At 41.9% G+C, this 7,719-nt stretch overlaps 1 non-coding gene across 1 annotated transcript; it reads left to right on the plus strand.

Annotated features, from left to right (window-relative positions):
• Positions 1-7,217: 7,217 nt before the first annotated feature.
• Positions 7,218-7,366, plus strand: LOC138064360 (U4 spliceosomal RNA). Its single transcript, XR_011137606.1, has one exon. It is a non-coding gene; the product is annotated as a U4 spliceosomal RNA (small nuclear RNA).
• The last annotated feature ends 353 nt before the right edge of the window (positions 7,367-7,719 follow it).

Consider the following 7,719-nt stretch of genomic DNA (forward strand, 5'->3'; position numbering starts at 1 on the left):
CAAATGTAAACGTTAAATATTTTTATCAGAAGGTCTACAGGCTACACTCTGCTGCCCAGATAAAGTTGTCAGAATAACCTGAATTTTGGGCTCTTTCAAAATTTTTCAGCACTTGATTTTTTCCATCTTATCACTATGTTATCAAAATATATTATTGCAACTGTTCAAATAACTTTTTGATTTGCCTAGATCTTTTAAATAAGTTATTTGATGTTATAGATTATTGTTTTAGGAAGTTAAGATGTGGCATATCGGAAAATGGGTTTAGAGTAATTCAGAGAGGAGGAAATGAGCTTAGGGCCCCTATCTAGGAAAGTCATGGAGAAATGGTATTGCAAAGGCTTCTAGAGAAGGTTCTTCTGTATAGGAACAGATGATTTTTCTTTTTTAAATAATATTTCTTTCAAAGAATAATTTAAGGCTTTATCTCCTCATCTTGGTAGTAGCCCTGCATTATCTAAAGACAGGAATGGTGAAGTCACCTTCTCTTTTCCAAGAGTTAGCTCCTAGCTGAAATCTTCACTGCAAATTTGGGTAATAAAACTAAGTTTTAGGAACATAAACAGGAACATGTTCAGGAACATTTTTTAAACATAAATCCTAACATCGATTAGGAACTCCATTTTTTGCAATGTAGCTGATCATGCAGTCCAAGGAAGGTTACTGTAAAAAGCAGATTTCACAAAAATTCAGTGAGTGGAAGTTTCACAGATACTATTTTTTCAATGGAGAACACTAGTAAGCAATGAAAGAACCGAAGTGCTGGTTATAAAAGCATTTAAAATACCAGGGGATAAACGTCATCAATGTAAGCTTCATTTGTTTAGGGGTAGAAAAATGAAATTCTAGAGAACTGATGTCGCATATCTGTGCACAATCCAAGCACAGGCTCATAAAAGGCAGCAAGACTAACAGCCAGACACTCCGAGCACCACCCTTTCAGGAGTTACTTTGGAGGAGGAGGAAGGGACCTCCCGGGCTGAGCGGTGGCTCCAAGCAGCAACCAAAGCCTTGACTGCCCCGGCTCTCCAGCAGGCCACAGCAGACAGACCCAAAGCACGTGGTGTCGTACAAAGTTACCACAAACCCCTCAGGCTGCCAGTGACTCTCTCTAGCTCCAAGGAGAGGAGACTCAGCGATCTCCCCTGAAAATACCATATCATACAGCACAGACAGGTAGCAGCTCTGCTCTTCATGATATGTGCTGTGCCTCTCTTGGTTGTACCTGCTCTTTTTGTCAGCCTTTACTGTACCAAGAAATGCCACTTCTTGATTTCTTGTTGTGTGACAACTTTTTGCACAAAGCTGCTTCAGTATCCATGGTGTTAAGTCCATTAAGACCCTTAAATTCTTGTAAAATATTGAACCAAGGCATGACTCAGAAGTCTTCCCATGAATGCTTGTGAAGTATCCTAGAATAAGCTTTGTTAGGTTTCGAATATATTTCATCAGCAGCTATCAAGCTCCTTTTATCTGGAAGGAACTGATCAGTTGTTAGTTGTTATGGTCAGCAGGTTATAATTTCTTTTGACGTAAGAGATGCAAATCATAGCAAAACATGCCTATCACACTGCAATTTCCTAGGGACTGCAAAGATACTGCCAGGTTCTGATACCCAAGGGAGCACTGCCATCTCAAGCTTCTCCTGTCTCTTCCCTAGCAGCCTAGAAAAATGGGTGCAAGAATGGTTGTTCGGAGCTCATCTGTAGAGAGAGCATAGGGAACAGGGACCAGCACCATACGTCAGGGGACCAGGATGAACCGAACGTTGTAATGCTGTGTGCTTCCAGTATATAATTTTATTTGTACGTACTAACTCTTGAAGACTATCCTTTGTTGTTCAGTGCCTTCTTTTCTGCCTGTGTTATCTTTTCATGCTGTTTTCTCTCTTCCTAAAATTTCTTTCCTCCAACCTCTCTCCATGTTGTTTGTCAGGAAGAACTTTCCCTTTGTTCTAGCTGTAATTGTCTATTAAGCCATAAACGGATACAAAGCATGGTTGTGTCTGAACGCTAAGCTTCCTACGCATTGTACAAAATAGTGAAACCTAGAGTATTTAGTCAGATATAAATCCACTTATTAAAAGCATGATAAAAAGTAGCCAGTTATTCCTATTTGTGTAGGGAATAGAATAAAAACAACTTTTATACACTTTTATAATTATCGTTCCTTATATTACAAGATAAAATACAAATATATTCATCACTGATTAATATATATTACAGTGAATTGAACGCCAATGAGCTGGAAAACAGGGCAAAGGTTTATTTGCTTCACGTAAGCGATACATTAAACAAACTAAAGCAGACAAAACAAACAGTCTGGCAGAATGTTGACAGCGGGTCTAGAAGTAACTACAACTGCAAATACCGACAATCTTTGTTTGTGATGAATCACTAATAAAAATAACCTTCAGTTAATGATAAAGGGAAGAGCAGTAGAAATCAATCTGCCTTTAACCATTGTGCAAAATTTCAGCTATTGAGAGCCTTCCATCCCTCTTTCCAGAAGTCACCGAGGCAGCATTAAACTTCTGGTGAAAAGAACACAAAAATGAAATTGTCGACAAGAGTTCTCTGGAAGCTTAGCAAAGCCGTTTAAACGCCTCCTCGTTAAGGCAAAGAATTAAGATATTACATTTCTGAGGGCAGGGTATAGTGAGGGATGCAGTTCGAACTTTTCCGATATTGGTTTCTGAGCCTGTAAGATTCTTAAAAACTCTGCCCAGTCATCCACAAAAATATATTTCCCAAAAAAATTACATAAGAAATCTACATGAGGTGCCGGGAACGAGGGTCCGGAGGCCAAGTTTCTCACCTTGATGAAGGCAAAAACTCTTGTTAAAAAAACCACCCAAAAAACAAAAAAAACCACACACACCGCACAGAGTAAAATAAGAGATGTATTAACCTGATTAGTGGGGGAGGGGGAGGAAAATTAGAGTATACATAAAATGAGATGGAAAAAAGAACAGTGTACTAATTTCTTAATTTAAAAAAGGGCATTTGGCACCCACAGCACCAAGAATATACCAACTATTATTCATGGGAGGATCAGATAAGGCAAAGGAAGAAAAACATGACTGTATTTTCAGAAGCATGGAAATTACTTTTGAAGACTCCCCAAAAAGCTATTTATAACCTGGCAGGTTATCAATGAATCAAATGAACAGAGCTGCTCATGAAGTTCAAAGGTACCTCAAATCCTTTAACTAGACTTAATTGAGGTATGTATGATGATCAGCCAGTAAACAAGTCTAAAATATCATTCCTCAGGAGTTACTAATGCACATAAAACTTCCCTGAGGCAACAAAACCCAGTAACTTGGCAATTATCTGAAAGATACAGCGACTAGTTTACAAATCCTGCCCAAGACTTCAGCATTCAAAAACATACTAGTTACTAGAGATTTTATTATCTCCTGTGAATTAGCTCTCACATATTTGTCTCGTAGAAGAAAGACCCCTAATTAGCAGCCATTGAGATTTTCCGAACGGCCCTAGCTGCTGAAGGCTGCCTATTTCCAAGTCCTGCTCCTGGTCAGCTGGGCCTGCTTTTCCCTTCCAGCCAAGCTGAGCTCCACAGTGTGAATGAGGGAAAATTACAAAGTGAATTTAAAATTGATTTTTCTGTGCTTAGCTTTACAAAGTATTTCCCAAATCTCATTTAAGGAAAGTGTGCAAAGTCCCCCAAGTGGCAGATGAACCGTCTCAGAATAAGCGAGAGTGCACCGTAACTGGAATTACACTCTTCCCAGACAGTTTTTCGAAATGCCTTTTACATGCTCCGGCTAACAGTAGTGCCCCAGTCCACTGCCTTATAAGAAACTCTTACACTGAGTTATTCCAAGGCAAACAATTGTGGTTTTATTTTTAGCTGCAGGAAAGGAGCTGGACAGAGGATGGTTGTTTTCTAGTGATCATTTCTTAGGAAAATCTTGGAGACATGTTCAGTAATAGTACAGCAAGAACACTTTAAGATCACAAGGAACATGCGTGACTAGTGGTAAGAGCGCTGCCGTATGCTTTTATACCGACAGACAACAGGCGCTCCAGTCCTGGATGACAGCTTCTTGCCCTCAACAGGTTAAGAGGTCGCCACTGTCCCCAGATTTTTGGTTCAAGTTTAACTGGTTCTAGGGGTTTATTTGCTCAGTAGAAGTAAATAATAAAAACTACACAGGTTTTGCTTGTTTGATCCAGAACATCTACAGAGAAGTGGTTCCTCTTCTGTCAGAGAAAATGAACTGCCATCTAGCAGGACAGTGCCCTACCAACCAGCTAACAAAATATTCAATAAAAGGCAGTCCTCAGCCACTTTTGAACCGCTTATAACTCTTCAGTATTGCAAGTGCATAGCATGTTAAATGATGTAAAATCCAGTACTACACTGGATATCTCCCTAGCTCTCCAGAAGATCTTGACATAAATCAACTTATACTCTTCCATTTTCCCAGTGCAGATCTTCACTTGGATTATCAAATTGCAAGGTTACGGGAAAAGCTTCCAAAACTTTGGGGTGTGCCTGGTCAAAGCCAGAGAAGAGCCATAAAACACAGCAAATAGGCAAAGGCATCACCGCTGTACGTGTCTGCCATTCAGTGTGGTTGTCTTCAGCCTTACACAGTTCATTTGTCATTGATACAACCTCCCTGATCCAGCAGGCCAGAACAGCACACAATCATGTTCTTGAGATGAATGACCTTTTATCAGTGACAGCACACCGAGTTCTCATCATTGATCCTATCACCTGCTTTTCTAATTTTTTTATGTTGCCCCATTACGGCCTATTCAGCAAGGTCACTGAATCGGCTGCGTGATGACCGCAGCCAGTCTCTCCAGATGGGGTCCACATAATGAGGCTATGGACAAGTCCAAGTGGCAGTGTACACTGCAGAGCAGTGCCCTTTCCTTTGACTTGGTGTCAAAACGTCAAATACTGTTGACATGCAACATTTATTCTTATTTGCTTCGGCAAGATACAGATTCATTAGAAAATCTCTCCTTTTGATACTGTTGTGTAAATAATTAAACGCTATTGGCGCATGATATGTAACCCAGAGGTACCGTGACTAGCAGCTCTCACAACTTTCTCTCCCATTGTGTAGCGACGGCTACTCAAGAACTGTGGTAAAAGCGTATTGGCCTCACTAGAGTATACAGACACTAACATTTAATAAACTGATGGTTGAAACACATAGCTGGAAGATAAATTAACCTCTTATTACATGGATGACTTTTCTATTGTATTTATGCAATGGTTTAGAGGTTATAATACCATTAATGCTAGCACTAATGACAAGAAGGCCCCCGCCCAGCCACAGGCCCCATCTCAGCTCAGCCCAGCCCAGGGCCATCGGTCACTGTTCTGCAATGCTGCAGCGGTGCTGGCTCCAGCCCACCACAGCTCGGCCCCTGTGCAGCCTCAGCACATCCCCACGGTGGTGCCCCAAGCCAGGGCTGGGGCAGCTCCGGCCACCCCTGGTGCCCTGCTGCCTCGGGGCAGGGGGACGGGTACTGCGGCAAGACCCGGCCCTGCCCCGCCGGGGACCCCCCGACGCTAGCCCTGAAGAGCTGCTAAACCATGCAGGGTGCCCTGACAATTCAAATTCCAAAGCATCATCTGCTTTTTGGCAAAGGATTTCTTCAGCTGATTTTCAAATTCAATAGTGACATTGAAAATAAAAATAAAAAAAAAATAGAGCAGAGTTTTGTTTCCATGCTACTGAAAGAACTATGCTATTAAATACTACTTATCAGCTCCAGTTTATAAATACATTAAAGAGATATCTGAAGTACAGATGAAAATAATGAATGGAGAAGTACTGCAACCTCAAAATAATTCTGATAAGACGCAGAACAGAATTATATGGCACAGCCTTTTTTTTCCTTCCTCACTTCATAGTTCCTCAGCTATCTGGGCATTTACTTTCTCTTTCTGCTCAACTGCACATTTTTATCTGGCTGATAATTCACATTAAGCACATTAAGGCTTGCTCAGTGTTATCTGTCCGTTTACTACTGTTCAGCCAGAAAGCAATGCCATAGAAACAGAAGCCAAATGACATTAAAAAGGTGAAAGCTGGCATTCAAAGCAGCATACCAATTATGCATGTATGAAAAAAGCAGGATATCTGGCTAGCTCAGCCATGATACAATTAGGTGATAGCTGATAGATAGGTGAAAAGCACATACATTATCTGACAAGAGGATAAGTGCATATATGGGCAGCTGCTTACAGCTGAGTGATAGAGTGTTTTTGAGGTAATAAGCGAATCGGGCAGCAGAGCCTTGGTTAATCACAGCACCTTTGATCTGACTTACATCAGCTATGGAAATGGGGTTGCTCAACAAGGGCAGAGACCAGAAAAGATCTTAACATAACATTTACCTCAAGCTGAATGAGTGACACCAGTAACGGGGGTGCATGCTTAGCATGTGAATAAACTAATTAACCAGCTGGTGATGTATGACACAGATGCAAGAAAGAAGCGCGATAAACAAAGGAGAAGGAAACAGTGAAAAGAACTACAATTCCTTCTCTGTAGTGGCTAAATTCAGGCTGCGACATAGCAGGACTGGTCAAGGTGTGCTGCCAGCCTCCTGTTTTTTCCTTCTCATATCGGATCATAAAGCAGTCTGAACAATGAATCTGCAGTCAAGGATTAAGCCTGGGCAAGGAAGGGTAAGTGATTTCTGGAAGAGGTGTGATTAGAAGCAACCAGCTGTAACCTACGGAAAGGCAGAGAGTGAACATAGGTTACCAGTTGTCATGTTATCAAGTCCAACTCGCGGTCTCTAACAGCAGCCCAAAGCAGATGCCTAAAAACGAGTGTAAGAGCACTGAAGCAGATAGCAACGCTTCTGTTAAATGCTCTGCTAGAATCCAATAACTTGCAGGTCAAGGTCCTTGAGCCAAATACATTTAGCAATTCTCCAAGGATTTCTCTTCTGTGATCTTGTCTACCTCTAAACCCACAAAAATTTCTGGCACCCACAACATCCTGAAGTAAGAAGCTCCTCAGATTATCTACATGGTGTATGAGGAACCTCATCATCTCTCTTTTGAGCCTGGCTCCTATTAAAATGATTTGAGGACCTAACCTCTTGCATAGGAAAAGAGGTGCTAGCAATCAGTTATTTTCCCATCATCTCCAAGCTACTTTCATCTAACAGACCTCTATCACATCTCCTGTTAGCAGTCTCTGGTCTAGGCTAGAGTGCACACAGTTGCAGTGTTATAGCTGATGAGGCAACCACAAGGTGGAATTATTGCTAGGTGAAAACTTTTCCCAGTACCTCACTGTGGCGGCTTGCAATATAGCTGCCACCAGTAATTTTTGAGGGCCTATTTAATTTTTAACTGGCTGAATGGCCAAGCTCAGAGGGTTGTGATCAGCGGCACAGTCTAGTAACCAGCAGCATACCCAAAGGGTCAACACTGGGTCCGGTATTGGTTAGTTTATTCATTGATGACCTGGATGAAGGGACAGAGTGCACCCTCAGCAAGTTTGCTGAGGATGCTAAAGTGGGAGGAGTGGCTGACACACCAGAAGGCTGTGCTGCCATTCAGAGGGACCTGGACAGGCTGGAGAGATGAGCAGAGGGAAACCTCCTGAAGTTCAACAGAGGGAAGCGCAGGGTTCTGCAGCTGGGGAGGAATAGCCCCATTCACCAGTACAGGCTGGGGGCTGACCTGCTGGAAAGCAGCTCTGCAGAG

This window comes from Struthio camelus, chromosome W (genome assembly GCF_040807025.1).
Source record: "Struthio camelus isolate bStrCam1 chromosome W, bStrCam1.hap1, whole genome shotgun sequence".
Taxonomy (NCBI): Eukaryota; Metazoa; Chordata; class Aves; order Struthioniformes; family Struthionidae; genus Struthio; species Struthio camelus.